The sequence below is a fragment of the Salmo trutta genome, chromosome 6 (assembly GCF_901001165.1).
Source record: "Salmo trutta chromosome 6, fSalTru1.1, whole genome shotgun sequence".
Classification (NCBI taxonomy): Eukaryota; Metazoa; Chordata; class Actinopteri; order Salmoniformes; family Salmonidae; genus Salmo; species Salmo trutta.
In genome coordinates, this window is record NC_042962.1 from 44,687,768 (window position 1) to 44,703,643 (window position 15,876).

A 15,876-nucleotide genomic window follows, 5' to 3' on the forward strand; every position below is an offset into this window, starting at 1 on the left:
GGCGCAGTGGGATGATTAGCCTTATAGCATTATAATGAATAAATCAAGCTTACAAATCGAGGCAGATTGGCAACAAATAAGTTACTGTCCATGCCATATTTTACATGACAATACAGTAGTGTCAGGCATGTGAAGGGGTTCTCATGTATGTTCTGTTGTCGTGGTTTGGAATTGTTCACTTCCTGATTTGACTGAATTAAAATCAGTCTACCCTGGTATTTAGTCTTCATCTTTGTCCACATATCACGGAGCCAGCAATGGGTAAAAAAAACTCCATCCATACGATGGCCATAAAAAAAGTAAGGGAATTATTTGCCTCACCCTGATAGATACCCATAGGGGCGTAGAGGTCAACTGAGCTAGGCCAGCCATAAACCATGACTGTGTTTAATGTGTGTTGAATTGACTCGCAGAGAGAGTCAGGATGCAATGGATGCCAGACTATTCTAGTTCCTCGTTCCTCGCCATGGCAGCAGTGTGGATGGATACACAGAGGTACAGTGAATGAGCGGGCGTACTGTACCCACCAAGGCACCATGACGAACGATCCGAGAAAATAAACCAAGGGGGAGTGTCTTTTTCACCGGGACATATGGCTCTCGCATGTGTCCTAGTTACAGTATTCAGAATTACTCAGAAATAAGAAATCTTTGTATCTCACTGGCTGCGTGTCTGGAGATGGCACCCTATTCCCTATATTGTGCACTTCTTTTGGCCAGAGCAGTGCAGATCTTTTGGCCAGAGCATAGGCCTTAGGAATAGGGTGATGTTTTGGACACGGAATGTTTTGGACATGCATGGAAAAAGCCTGTTAGAACTAGAAGTCTCTCAGAGGCGCTGCCCAAATGTAGCGCACTATAGGTAATAGAGTGAGATTTTGGCTTGTTAGAGCAGAATAATTCTCTTAGAGGCTACTGAATGTTTGGATTGAGTTCGGACATTACACAAACACCAGGGGAGAGGGGTAGGAGGCGAATGCTTGGAAAGAGAAATGAAATCCTGCATTCTGCAGTCTCATACCATTTACTTGTTCCAATGTCATGATGTTGACAGGGGAGAAAGGGATCTATGACTTGTGCTATCCTTCAAGTCTTGAAGTAGATTTTCAGGGAAAGACCTTGTGTATGGTTGAAACAGGGTCCAGACGAGACCTTGGTTCAACACTGCATAGCTGTGCTTGATTGAGCTTGCCTGTTGCAATGAAAACAACAGAAAAGTCCCTCTCCAGCCATGCTAAAGCAAACGCTGGAAGTATTCGAAAGATTTCAAATAATATTGGAACCCAGGTCTGACCGGGGCAGGTCCTTCCATGAGTTAGGTTGACTTTAACAAAGGGCACCATTCTTCAGACACTCAAACCTTTATATAAGTCAGAGCCTGTTTGCAGAGCCTGTCTGCAAGTCTGAGTACACAAGAGCGATGTGATTTTTGTGAAGAAGCATAAGCAACTACAGAGGCCAAGGTAAACTCTCCATAAACCTGCCGTGTAGTAGAAACAGCCTTTGAATCATAGAGATAACAGAACCATATAGATCAGCGGAAAACTCTTGGTGACCTCCTCACCTTTCAGAAAGACATTCATCACAATGTCCACCCGCTCAACATGTGTTCTACCTCATCCGGAAAGGTCCAGAAACATCCCAGAACTGATTCAATTTCTCACTTCTTTCCTGTTTGGGTCTTATGAAGGTTGTGACCTCATGTAGAGACGTAAAACTTTACCGACCACCCAACCACGTCCAGGTGTAATGGGGTTTGACAGGTGTCATTCAGAACAGGGAGCTGCTTTGTGTTACCTGGCTGCACTAAATTGAATGACAGGATTTCCATTTGACATGCTACTTAGTCTCGGAGCTGGCATGTACCTCAGTATGTTCAACAACAGCCATTCCACATAACTATAGTTAAAACTACTTCTAACCAGGTTGGTGGGTAAATATAATGAACTACTGTAAATTCCGGACTATAAGCCGCAGCTTTTTTCCCAGGCTTTGAACCTCGCGGCTTAAACAATGACGTGGCTAATATATGGATTTTTCCCGCTTTCAATAAATAAAAAAAATTAAAAACACATTCTGTGACGTGCTCAGTTTTTTGGCGGCATGAAGCTTTCATTAGACCAATGAAATTGCCGAACGGGTTAAGGTCAACAACTTTTTTGTTTACTATTTAGATTAAATCGAGCGCTCTCAAACTTCCCATCATTCTGATTATGGTAGTCATTTTGTCACCCTCATCATGGCAAAGACACGGAGAAATGCATATGATGCAGCTTTCAAGTTGAAGGCGATTGATCTGGCTGTTGGAAAAGGAAATAGAGCTGCTGCACGGGAGCTTGGTCTTAATGAGTCGATGATAAGACGTTGGAAACAGCAGCGTGAGGAATTGACTCAGTGCAAAAAGACAACTAAAGCTTACTGCAAATTTTTTATTTTTTGTTACAAGCCGTGTTTCATTAAAGCCTATTTATTTTTGTTACAAGCCGTGTTTTGTTAAAGCCTATTTATTTTTGTTACAAGCCGTGTTTCGTTAAAGCCTGTGTTCATTTGTTTCAATGTACCGGTAGGCACCTGCGGCTTATAGACATGTGCGGCTTATTTATGTTCAAAATAATATATATTTTTTAATTCAGTGGGTGCGGCTTATTTTCAGGTGCGCTTAATAGTCCGGAATTACAGTAAATAAAGAATAAATCTACAATAGTGAAATGCTTTTGCTTTTTTTATGTAACACAATGTACACCTAATTTTGAGTATATTTGTTGAATAAAACTTACTGGATGGGAAACTATTTCTATCACATTTTAATTAGCACTACTCCTTATTTAATCTAATGCATTCACGGTGTTCAACAACTCTAATTCGATTTCCTGCACACACAGTGTCTCTAAAAATCCTTCAATGTGTTTCTCGTTCCCCTCCTTCTTTCGTCAGACAATGTTAAAGTTTCCACACAACAGGCAGGGTTCTATGACTGCTCTATGTGCTAGAAGACCTAGATTCAAATAGTGTTTGTTTTTCATTTTCTTTCAATCTTCAAGCTACACTTGATTGAGCTGGGGGGACGCAATTGAACCAATTGGGGTAGTTCCAAACGTGTGAACCTCGCCTATCTGGCACTCCAGACACGCTCGATCAAAACGCTCAAAGCATTTGACAGAAACCAAATACTATTTGAACCCAGGTCTGAGCCAGACCCAGACTCTCAACCACTAAACACATGCTATGCTCTCCCTCAGGAGAGACATCTGCTGCCATGATCTGACCCACCAACCACACAGCTCAGCAATAATAAACACTATCCATTCTCCAATACTATACGACCAAAGATTATTGCAGCTACTCATTCAAGCCGCTATGCTATTCTTGCACCCATGACATAATGCACCTAATGTTGTGTCATTAATATGCTGATTATTATTACCAGTGCTATAATAACTAATTAACAGATGAAAATCATTTGTGGTGGATATTTCTTTGCGGAGAGAAGACAGACAGGTTTGTAGGTCAGTCATTCCATAGCTCTGAGTCAGTATGCATCCCAAATGGCACTCTATTCCCTATATAGTGCACTACTTTCGACCAGAGCCTGTAGAGGGGATAGAGTGCCATTTTGGACACATCCTGAGTCTGAACTACTGCCTTTTTCCTTTTTGTCTTCTACTGCCCCAGAGCCCTGCTTACTTCACAGGGCTGTCGGCCGGGACTACTCAGCGGTATCAACAGCCCGTTGGGCTGCAGCTGTGCTCTCCTCGGCTCAAGACGGGATGGGCGGATACGCCACCTGAGGCTGGGGATGAGGTATAGGGTTGGGGATGTGGCTGGGAGGATAGGGTAGGGCTGAAGCTGGAGCTGTGGGTTGAGGCAGAGGCTGGGCCTGAGGGGGTTGAGGCAGAGGCTGAAGCCCGGGCTGCTGAGGCTGAGGCAGCGTCCACCCCACTAGCTGCCAGGTGTGGGAGCCAGTTACATGTCAGTAGTCCCCCTTCACCAGGGGATCTATGAATCATCTGTGGAGGGAGCCATCCCACCCACCCAATTTACAGTAGCTATTACAGTGAAAAAATACCATGCTTTTGTTTGAGGAGAGTGCACAACAATAAAATACTTTTGTCACAGCACCTGGTTTGATACATTCACCTCTGAAGGTAAATAATATACTTACATTCAGTAATCTTGGTCTGATTTGTCATTCTGAGGGTCCCAGAGATAAATTGTAGCATAGATTCATTTGATAAAATCCATTTTTATATTCAAATGTAGGAACTGGTTTCTACAGTTGAACCCCTGCTGTCTCTAGCTCCACACCAACCCCGCCCGGCCATCTAGATGTGTGAAAGTTAGCGTATAAGCTAATGCTCAATCATGCATGACATTCCTGGGAGTGTGTAAACTTACATTTTGTATTACCATATCATTTGAGTATGTTCTCTATAGTTATGCACTTGAAAATGTATCAATTGACCAATTCGGCACATTTGGGCAGACTTGATACAAAATATTGTCCAGTATTGCAATGCTTCACTGGATCGATCTGAAACTTTGCACACCCAATGCTGCCATCTAGTGGCCAAAATCTAATTTTTGCTTAAACTACATCATTATATTATTGCCTTTCTCTTGCAAATTATCTTTTACCAGATCGAATGGGTTATATTCTCCTACATTAATTTCACATTTCCACAAACTTCAAAGTGATTTTCCTTTCAAATGGTATCAAGCAGTGATGTTCACAAATCTTTGAGGTAGAGTCCAAGTCAAGTCTCAAGTCTATTAGGGCCAAGTCTTTGTCAAGTCGCAAGTCCCTTTTGGCAATGGCTTTCTGCCTGCTGTGAGTTAGGTCTATAAACCTTGTAAATTATTTGAAGAGACTCCCTTGTTCATTAGTCCATACTTGTATGAAAGAAAGCACATCAGGTGCTATTTAAATAAAAATAAATTCCTCTTAAAATGTAGACAGTTTACATTAATAAAAGTAATTGTACCGGATATGAAAAAAAGCTAACATAACATTTTAAATTGCATGGTATTTTGTGGCAAACATTGTCTATATTTCACTTCATTCTGTCACACAAACAGAACATCTGTAGGTGAGGGAAGATAAATGACAAGCATGAATGTAAACCAAAAAGGACTGACAACTGTTCAATAACTGCACTAAAGTGTCCTATATATCAAACGTAATGACCTTTATTCCTAAAAAATATTTACTGACCTGGACACTTAACAGAAATACAATTTCCTGTGACAATTAGCAAATTACGTCCTGTGCCCTAAGACAGAGAACATTTATGTTGCAGACGGGTTGCATTTCAGAAAGATCAAGTTTGTCAGCGTCCTTGCACTGAGCCTGGCACGATGAGGGCGCATGATTAGGCCTCCATGACAAAACATTCTCTCCACTGGGGCACTGGTGGCAGGCACAGCCAACACTGTCATTGCTACCTGCTTGAGCCTTGGAAAGTCTTTTGCATGGATTCTCCAAAAATCCAAGCAATCAACTTAATTTTCATCAGAAGATACTTTAATGTACTGAATAATATCTGCTCTGAAAGATGACTTTATGTCTCCTTTCTAATCTTGTTTCGGTAGCCAGAGAACAGTCTGGAGGTTTTGGCAGGTGGTTGTTCTTCATCATCTTCGTAAACTGCTCTCCGTAACAGTGACTTTCCGTGCCTCAGCCAGAACAAGGTCTGAAAAGAATTCATACAATTATGTATATGATCAAGAATATAACACAATACATTATACATGAAAAAAAGAATGTAAGTGACATAGAAAACGTTGCAATGCATTGTACCTACCAATCAGACTCTCCTTCAATTCAGCTTGATCTTCATGTGGTATGAGGACATCATGATCAAGCCAGAACAGGCAGAAAGATGGGTCCAGCAGTGCAGCCATTATGTATACATTGTCACCAAATGGAAATGTTGTTGCCTGTTCATCCGAGTGCTCCATTCTGACATTCACAAACATCCCCGGGAATCGGCATTTGAGTGACTGCTGCAGTGCTTTTACTAGACTGACTAGGTGACGACTTGTGCTCAGTATACTTTGCAGACGATAGTTGAGTGACAGTACACAAGGAAGGGCAGCACTGAGAGTCACCACTTTCTCCCTCTGAGTAAGGTCGATGGCCTGGACAAAAGGGTCCAAAATGTCCACTAGCTGGCTCCATTCCCTTGGTGATAAGCAGAGCTCCTTGTGTCCTTGGGGCTCAAGTAGAGTATTGAGGCTTTATTTATTCCGATTGGTGACTGCTTTAACAAGCCAGAGGATGGAATTCCATCTGGTAGACACAGCAGCAGGGATACTATGACTGGCTCAGAACTCTGCTTCAAATGCTTCTTTCAAACCACAGGTAGTATGTAGTAAGCTGCAAAGTTTAGTTACCTTAGCCATCACACTGTTTATGATTTTTGTTTCCTTTAGTCCATTTCTAATCACCAGTTGTAATGAATGGCAAAGCACTGCAAGCACTGTTGCCTGCAGTTGGTTTGGATAGCTTCTACATCAGCATTGTACTCTTCACCAAATTCTTCCCATAGGCTGGGGTTATCCACATCATGCCCATTATGATCATTGCTTGCTTTGGGGAAACAAACTGTAAAGGCTTTTTTCATATTTGCAGTGTTATCACATATGATATAATCTAATTTATGTTTTATGCCAAAATGATCACATATTACTTCAAATGTATTACTGATTCTTTTCCCAGTGTGTGACCCTGTGAATCTATCACAGCTCAACAGAACTGACTCCAGTCTGGGAGTTTTTTTCTTCTCTTCTGTGGCCATGTAATGGGCCCTTACTCCCATGATGCCCCTCATGGCCCTGTCAGTCCATATATCTAGTGACAGACACTGATTCTGTCTTCTCTAGGGGACTTTTGATTGCAGCCATGCAGGCGCCTGGTCAACGTGGGCCTACTTACTGGTCTATATTTATCATCTACCACTGACATGAAATGCCTAAAGTGAGGGTTGTCCACTAAGGACATAGGCAGGTTGCAGGAAATGATTAGGTCTTGCAGTATAGCCTCTGTTATGGCCTTCTGCCTGGGGTGGCCCTGGCTGTACACATGGGACACCTGTGGTGGTCAAGAATGAGTCGATGCTGCTCTGTCCTTCTGTCCCTGCGCTGGCCACCTTTGCTCTGCAGAATTCAGTGAACCTGCAGATGAACAACATGATGGATAGTTATTGCTGACTTGAGATGGAAGTACAAGGACACAAATAAATATATATGGTCTATGGGATTTTCAGCAGAAATGTCCAAGAAGTTGCATGCTTTGTTTGAACTCTCGTTTTATACCAAGTTACTTCCTAGGACCAGGCTACAACAGAAAGTATATTACATCTCAGAGTGATATGCATATAGCCGAGATGTATCTTAATAATCTCTGCTAACAAGTAGGCCTAGCCATCTGACAACCCACCTCTTAACCTTTCAAGAAATATTCGACAGTAATACATTTCCAGTTAGCTAAAAGATGACACACAAGAAAGCTACCTGGAATCTGCTAAACAGGCTATTATTAGTCTAACCACATTGTAACTTTGTTAGCTAGCTAACCTAACTGACCTTTCGTGGTGAGTTTTCAAATGTCGGATGTAGTTGCGCCAGCATCTTTAATGTTTTGCAAACAGCATTTCGTTTTTTTTGCCACTGGCATTATACTGCAGGTTCTTGTAACCAAATTTAATAACGAACGCTTCACTACCTGGTGGAATTGTTGCTGATTACAAGTGTTTAGCTGTAGTACTACAGTGACGTACAAATGACGCAAACGTTCTAGAACGCTTCTTAGCTCTATGTATTAAACTACTTTCTCTGTGTTACAACGCTGCCTGTTCCATCTTATCTGACAAAATGGACAACTAAAACTTCTCAGTACTAACTTGCATTGTTCACGAGTCTCTCATCTAGAGTCCAAGTCAAGTCTTAAGTCTAAGTCAAGTCGCAAGTCATTTTCTTTGCGACTTAAAAGCGACTCGAGTCCGAGTCTCAGACTCGAGTTTCCATCTCTGGTATCAAACATATGCATATCTTTGCTTCAGGTCCTGAGCTACAGGCAGTTAGATTTGGGTATGACATTTTAGGCGAAAACTTTAAAAATGGGTCCGATCCTTAAGAGGTTTAAAAAGCAGGGAACCATCTGTGTGTGTATGATTGTGTGTGCGTACAGTATGGCCTACATTTTAACAGGTTTAATAGGTCTACATCCAAACTGGAATATTGAGTAACAATTTCATTTAATTTCTGGTATGCAGTCAAATCTCACATTTCCCTTTCTACCCAAAGTCATTTTTAATCTCAATATCACAGATGGATATATTAAGAGTGACACGAATTCCCCCTAGACTTTACACTGTTAATAACTCTATAGTTCCCTCAGAGCAGACAGTCTATGGCTTCGACTTTCTATATACAGTTGAAGTCAGAAGTTCACATACACTTAGGTTGGAGTCATTAAAACTTGTTTTTCAACCACTCCACAAATTGTTTACAGACAGATTATTTCACTGTTTCACAATTCCAGTGGGTCAGAAGTCTACATCAACTAAGCTGACAGCTTGGAAAATTCCAGAAAATTATGTAATGGCTTTAGAAGCTTCTGATGGGCTAATTGACATCATTTGAGTCAATTGGAGGTGTACCTGTGGATGTATTTCAAGACCTCTGCAATCTGCCCTGGCATGCTGTCAATTAACTTCTGGGCCACATCCTGACTGATGGCAGCCCATTCTTGGATAGTCAATGCTTGGAGTTTGACAGAATTTGTGGGTTTTTGTTTGTCCCCCTGCCTCTTGAGGATTGACCACAGGTTCTCAATGGGATTAATGTCTGGGGAGTTTCCTGGCCATGGACCCAAAATATCGATGTTTTGTTCCCCGAGCCACTTAGTTATCACTTTTGCCATATGGCAAGGTGCTCCATCATGCTGGAAAAGGCATTGTTTGTCACCAAACTGTTCCTGGATGGTTGGGAGAAGTTGCTCTCGGAGGATGTGTTGGTACCATTCTTTATTCATGGCTGTGTTCTTAGGCAAAATTGTGAGTGAGCTCAATCCCTTGGCTGATAAGCAACTTCACACATGAATGGTCTCAGAATGCTTTACTGTTGGCATGACACAGGACTGATGGTAGCACTCACCTTGTCTTCTCCGGACAAGCTTTTTTCCGGATGCCCCAAACAATCGGAAAGGGAATTCGTCAGAGAAAATGACTTTACCCCAGTCCTCAGCAGTCCAATCCCTGTACCTTTTGCAGAATATCAGTCTGTCCCTGATGTTTTTCCTGGAGAGAAGTGGCTTCTTTGCTGCCCTTCTTGACACCAGGCCATCCTCCAAAAGTCTTCGCCTCACTGTGCATGCAGATGCACTCACACCTGCCTGCTGCCCTTCCTGAGCAAGCTCTGTACTGGTGGTGCCCCGATCCCGCAGCTGAATCAACTTAAGGAGACGGTCCTGGCGCTTGCTGGACTTTCTTGTTCACCCTGAAGCCTTCTTCACAGCAATATAACCGCTCGCCTTGAAGTTCTTGATGATCCGGTAAAGGATTGATTTAGGTACAATCTTACTGGCAGCAATATCCTTGCCTGTGATGCCCTTTTTGTGCAAAGCAATGATGAAGGCACGTGTTTCCTTGCAGGTAACCATGTTTGACAGAGGTAGAACAATGATTCCAAGCACCACCCTCCTTTTGAAGCTTCCAGTCTGTTATTCGAACTCAATCAGCATGACAGAGTGATCTCCAGCCTTGTCCTCGTCAACACTCACACCAGTGTTAATGAGAGAATCACTGACATGTCAGCTGGTCCTTTTGTGGCAGGGCTGAAATGCAGTGGAAATGTTTTTTGGGGATTCAGTTCATTTGCATGGCAAAGGGAGACTTTGCAATTAATTGCAATTCATCTGATCACTCTTCATAACATTCTGGAGTATATGCAAATGCCATCATTAAACTGAAGCAGCAGACTGTGAAAATATTTGTGTCATTCTCAAAACTTTTGGCCACGACTGTAGAACTGTTTGGCCATAATGACCATCGTTATGTTTGGAGGAAAAAGGGGGGAGGCTTGTAAGCCGAAGAACACCATCCCAACCGTGAAGCACGGGGGTGGTAGCATCATGTTGTGGGGGTGCTTTGCTGCAGGAGGGACTGGTGTACATCACAAAACAGATGGCACATGAGGAAGGGAAATTATGTGGATATATTGAAGCAACATCTCAAGGCATCAGTCAGAAAGTTAAAGCTTGGTCGCAAATGGGTCTTCGAAATGGACAATGACCCCAAGCATACTTCCAAAGTTGTGGCAAATTGGCTTAAGGACATCAAAGTCAAGGTATTGCAGTGGCCATCACAAAGCCCTGACCTCAATCCTATTGAAAAAGTGTGTGCGAGCAAGGAGGCCTACAAACCTGACTCAGTTACTGTCACGACTTCCGCCAAAGTCGGTCCCTCTCCTTGTTCGGGCGGTCGACGTCACCGGCCTTCTAGCCATCGCCGATCCACTTTTCATTTTCCATTTGTTTTGTCTTACACACCTGGTTTCAATCCCCCAATTACTTGTTCATTATTTAACCCTCTGTTCCCCCATGTTTGTTTGTGAGTAATTGTTTTTTTGTATTGTGGTCCGTATTGTGTGGCCTTGTATTTACGACGTGTATTGTGATATATTTTGAGTAAAATTGTTTTCTTTACTCTTATCTGCTGTCCTGCGCCTGACTCATCTCACCAGCTACACACAGACACTTTACAGTTACACCAGCCCTGTCAGGAGGAATGGGCCAACATTTACCCAACTTATTGTGGGAAGCTTGTGGAAGGCTACCCAAAACATTTGACGCAAGTTAAACAATTTAAAGGCAATACTAACAAATACTAATTGAGTGTATGTAACTTCTGACCCACTGGCAATGTGATGAAAGAAATAAAAGCTTAAATAAATCACTGTCATTTCACATTCTTAAAATAAAGTGGTGATCCTAATTGACCTAAGACAGGGAATTTCTACTAGATTTAATGTCAGGAATTGTGAAAAACTGAGTTTAAATGTATTTGGCTAAGGTGTATGTAAACTTCCGACTTCAACTGTATTTATCTACCGTCCCCAGTGTACCAGCGCCTCCATTCCCCTCACTGTGGATGGGAAACCTCTAAAGGCTGATTTGTCCGTATCACAGACTGATTCCCCTCTGGAGACTAACCCCTCGACGTTCTATCATAGCTTAGGGACGACAGTTTCACTTCACTTTGTACCGCTCTAGGTCTACCGGAGTGGGTGCCTGTTGTCAAAGCTTATGATTTAACTGTTGGTTTTCAGGCTCGCAGAATGATGTAATCATTCTATATGGCATGCAATATAGAACACAGTATGTGGCACGGCGGTCTTGTTTTCCATCGTGGGATTACGTTGTACCTTGCACGCTTTAACCTGCTATCGCCTGAGGGAATCGGTTCTGTTGTTTTTGAGAACATGGAGAGGGTTGTCTGAGCCCCTACTCAGACTACGTCCCCCTTTGTGTGTGTGTGGGTGTGTGTGTGCTAGCATGCATGCTTACGTCTGTGTGTGTCTGTGCGTACGTGCACGAGTGTGTCTCAGTGTGTGTGACCGACCATGTGGGTCTGCCTGGGATTGTTTTTTACTGCTAATGAACTGGCCTGGGGAGGTGGGAGCCACACCTGAGATAATGAAAAACACAACACGATGAGAACCATCTGTGGAATGGCAGTTTGATGCATCACTCTCATTCCATCTCTTCCTAGTCAAGGAGGGTAGCAGCAAGGGCCTCATTAATGAAAGTTAAGAAGAAAGAAAACAAAAATATCAGCTTTCTTAAAGCAAACAGCTTGAGTCAGGTTGGTTGGCCAGGGAAAATGTTTAATATTGAAGGAACCTAGGACGAACTGAAGCTGCTGAACTGATACTGTTCAGAGTAATAGCTGTGAAAACCTTTGGGCTTTGGGGTAGCTGACCTGAGGTCAGGGAGAGAGGAATAGAGAGGGGGAGAGAGATAAAAATGAAACTAGTTGATAATACATGTTGCAATAAGCTGTATACACTATACAGTATAAAGTATCCTATTTACCTGTTAGCAGTGCAACACTATACGGTATATAACCATTAGGCATCCTATTTACCTGTGCTACACTGTACGCTATATAACCATCCTATTTACCTGTGCTACACTGTACAGTATAACCATAAAGCATTCCATTTACCTGTTAGGTAACCTGTTTTTTTTTACTATTCTCTACATTGTAAAATAATAGTGAAGACATCACAACTATGAAATAACACATACGGAATCATGTAGTGACCAAAAAAGTGTTAAACAAATCAAAATAGATTTTATATTTGAGATTCTTCAAAGTAGCCACCCTTTGGCTTGATGACAGCTTTGCACACTCTTGGCATTCTCACAACCAGCTTCATGAGGTAGTCACCTGGAATGCATTTCAATTAACAAGTGTCCCTTGTTAAAAGTTAATTTGTGTTCTTTATGAGTTTGAGCCAATCAGTTGTGATGTGACAAGATAGGGGTGGTATACAAGGTAGGGGTGGTATACAGAACATAGCCCTATTTGGTAAAAGACCAAGTCCATATTATGTTAAGAACAACTCAAATAAGCAAAGAGAAACAACAGTCCATCATTACTTTCAGACATGAAGGTGAACTTTGAAAGTTTCTTCAAGTGCAGTCACAAAAACAATCAAGCGCTATGATGAAACTGGCTCTCATGAGGACCGCCACAGGAAAGGAAGACCCAGAGTTACCTCTACTGGAGAGGATAAGTTCATTAGAGTTATCAGCCTCAGAAATTGCAGCCCAAATAAATGCTTCACAGAGTTCAAGTAGCAGACACATCAACATCAACTGTTCAGGGGAGACTGCTTAAATCAGGCCTACATGGTCGAATTGCTGCAAAGAAACCACTCCTAGGACACCAATAAAAAGAGACTTACAATGGACATTAGACCGGTGGAAATCTGTCTTTGGTCTGATGAGTCCAAATGTGAGATTTTTGGTTCCAACCGCTGTGTCTTTGTGAGATGCAGAATAGGTGAACGGATGATCTCCGCATTTGTGGTTCCCACCGTGAAGCATGGAGGAGGTGGTGTGATGGTGCTTTGCTGGTGACACTGTCTGTGATTTATTTCGAATTCAAGGCACTCTTAACCAGCATGGCTACCACAGCATTCTGCAGCGATTCGCCATCCCATCTGGTTTGCACTTAGTGGGACCATCATTTGTTTATCAACAGGACAATGACCCAACACACCTCCAGGCTGTGTAATGGCTATTTGACCAAGAAGGAGACTGATGGAGTGCTGCGTCAGATGACCTGGCCTCCACAATCCCCTGACCTCAACCCAATTGAAATGGTTTGGGATGAGTTGAACCACAGAGTGTAGGAAAAGCAGCCAACAAGTGCTCAGCATATGCAGGAACTTCCTCAAGACTGTTGGAAAAGCATTCCATGTGAACCTGGTTGAAAGAATGCCAAGAGTGTGCAAAGCTGTCATCAAGGCAAGGGTGGCTATTTGAAGAATCTCAAATATAAAATATATTTTGATTTGTTTAACACTTTTTCTTACTACATGATTCCATGTGTGTCATTTAATCATTTTGATGTCTTCATTATTTTTGTACAATGTAGAAAATAGTAAAAATAAAGAAATCCCTTGAATGAGTAGGTGTGTTCAAACTTTTGACTGGTACTGTAGTTCCCCAAACAGTGTAGGCTACTGGCTAATTGGAATCATAAAAAGGCAACAAAGGCCCTTGCACATAGAAGACAGTACAGTACATACTGTATGCATACTAATTTAACTAGAAACAGAGCCGAGGTCCATGTGTTAGTCAATGGAACACTACCTAATGGGTACATTAGAAAAATGACAGAGACAGAGAGACACAACCGTGCAGGGCTAACTAACTCTTCGGCTGTTACCATGTGGAGCACAGCCTGATCATCAAGTTACCACTGACTCTGCTAAACTACTGAATCAGCCTGCTAAATAAATGTTACTGTACAGGCCATTGTATGCAGTGTGCTATAATGAGACAGTAATTGAAGATTTGTGGAGTGTTAATGTGGTGTTGACATGAATATACGACTGTATGCCAGTATGTGTCATGTGAGTAGAGTGGTGGAGGGATATGCCTATGGATGGCAACTGAACATCAATGGAAACTTACTCTAAGTAAATCTAAAGTATGGTCATTCTTCCTCTAAGCTGGGTTCTTCAGTGTATCTAAACTTCATTAGAAGCTAGTTCTGCAAAGCTATAGAGGGAGGGTCTGGCTTAAAGCCCCACTCCTGGAAAAGAAAGATCTAGACTAAGCCAGAACGGTTGTGTGGACACAGCACCGCTTACATAACCATAACACATTGATACAGCGCTTCATGACAAAATATTTGATTCCAAAAAGACTGATGGAATAGTAGCCCAGTGCATGGGGACCTCAGCGGATGCACCTTTTGAACATAGCCACATGGGAGGATACCTCTCGAGAAACACTGATGGGTGAGCATATGGAAAGAGGATTGTGGGACCACCGCCAGAGAGAGAGAGGAAGAGGGAGAGAGAGAGAGAGAGAGAGAGAGAGAGAGAGAGAGAGAGAGAGAGAGAGAGAGAGAGAGAGAGTGAGAAAGAGGGAGAGAGTGAGTGAGAGACAGTGAGGCAGAGGGAGCGAGAGGACGGCCCTCAGCTGGAGAATAACTTAATTTACAGCTGACAGGTTAATGCTTTATTACTTGTTATAAGCATGTATGAACCTTTATAACATCTTGTAAAGGCTTATAATAGGTTACATATCGCTACATTTTCTCCAATTTGATATCCCACTGGGCACAGATATCAGTTCAATGTCTATTTACAACGTCTACTTACATTTGGTTGAGTTTTCAACTAATCAAGTAAAATAAATTTGTATTTGTCAAATGTGCCGAATACAACAGGTGAAACCAAGAATGCAGTTTTAAGAAAAATAAGTGTTAAGTAAAAATAGATAAGTAAAAAATAATTAAAGAGCAGCAGTAAAATAACAGCAGCGAGGCTATATACAGGGGGTATCGGTTAGTCGAGGTAATTGAGGTAACATATACATGTAGGTAGAGTTAAAGTGACTATGCATAGATAATAAATAGAGAGTAGCATCAGTGTAAAAGAGGGGGGGGGGGACAATGCAAATAGTCTGGGTAGCCATAGGATTAGCTGTTCAGGAGTCTTATGGCTTGGGGGTAGAAGCTGTTAAGAAGCCTTTTGGACCTAGACTTGGCGCTCCGGTGCCGCTTGCCGTGCGGTAGCAGAGAGAACAGTCTATAACTAGGGTGGCTGGAGTCTTTGGCAATTTTTTGGGCCTTCCTCTGACACCGCCTGGTATAAAAGTCCTGGATGGCAGGAAGCTTGGCCCCAGTGATCTACTGGGACGTACGCACTACCCTCTGTAGTGCCTTGTGGTCGGAGGCTGAGCAGTTACCATACCAGGCAGTGATGCAACCAGTCAGGATGCTCTCGATGATGCAGCTCTAGAACTTTAAGGATCTGAGGACCCATGCCAAATCTTTTCAGTCTCCTGAGGGGTAATAGGTTTTGTTGTGCCCTCTTCACGACTAACGTGAAGTCAACGTAAAAGCAACAAAAGAATTCACCATGACATTGGATTTAGGTTAAAAGATACAATTCCTTTACGCTGATTACTTTTTGCAAATCCAATCAGTTTTCCGTGTTGATTCAATGTCATCACATAATATTTTTTGCTGTTGAAATGATGTGGAAACAACGTTGATTCAACTAGTTTTTGCCAAGTGGAACGTTTCCTAGTGAGCAACTCATACAAAGTCTTCCAATTACTGAAAGGTGC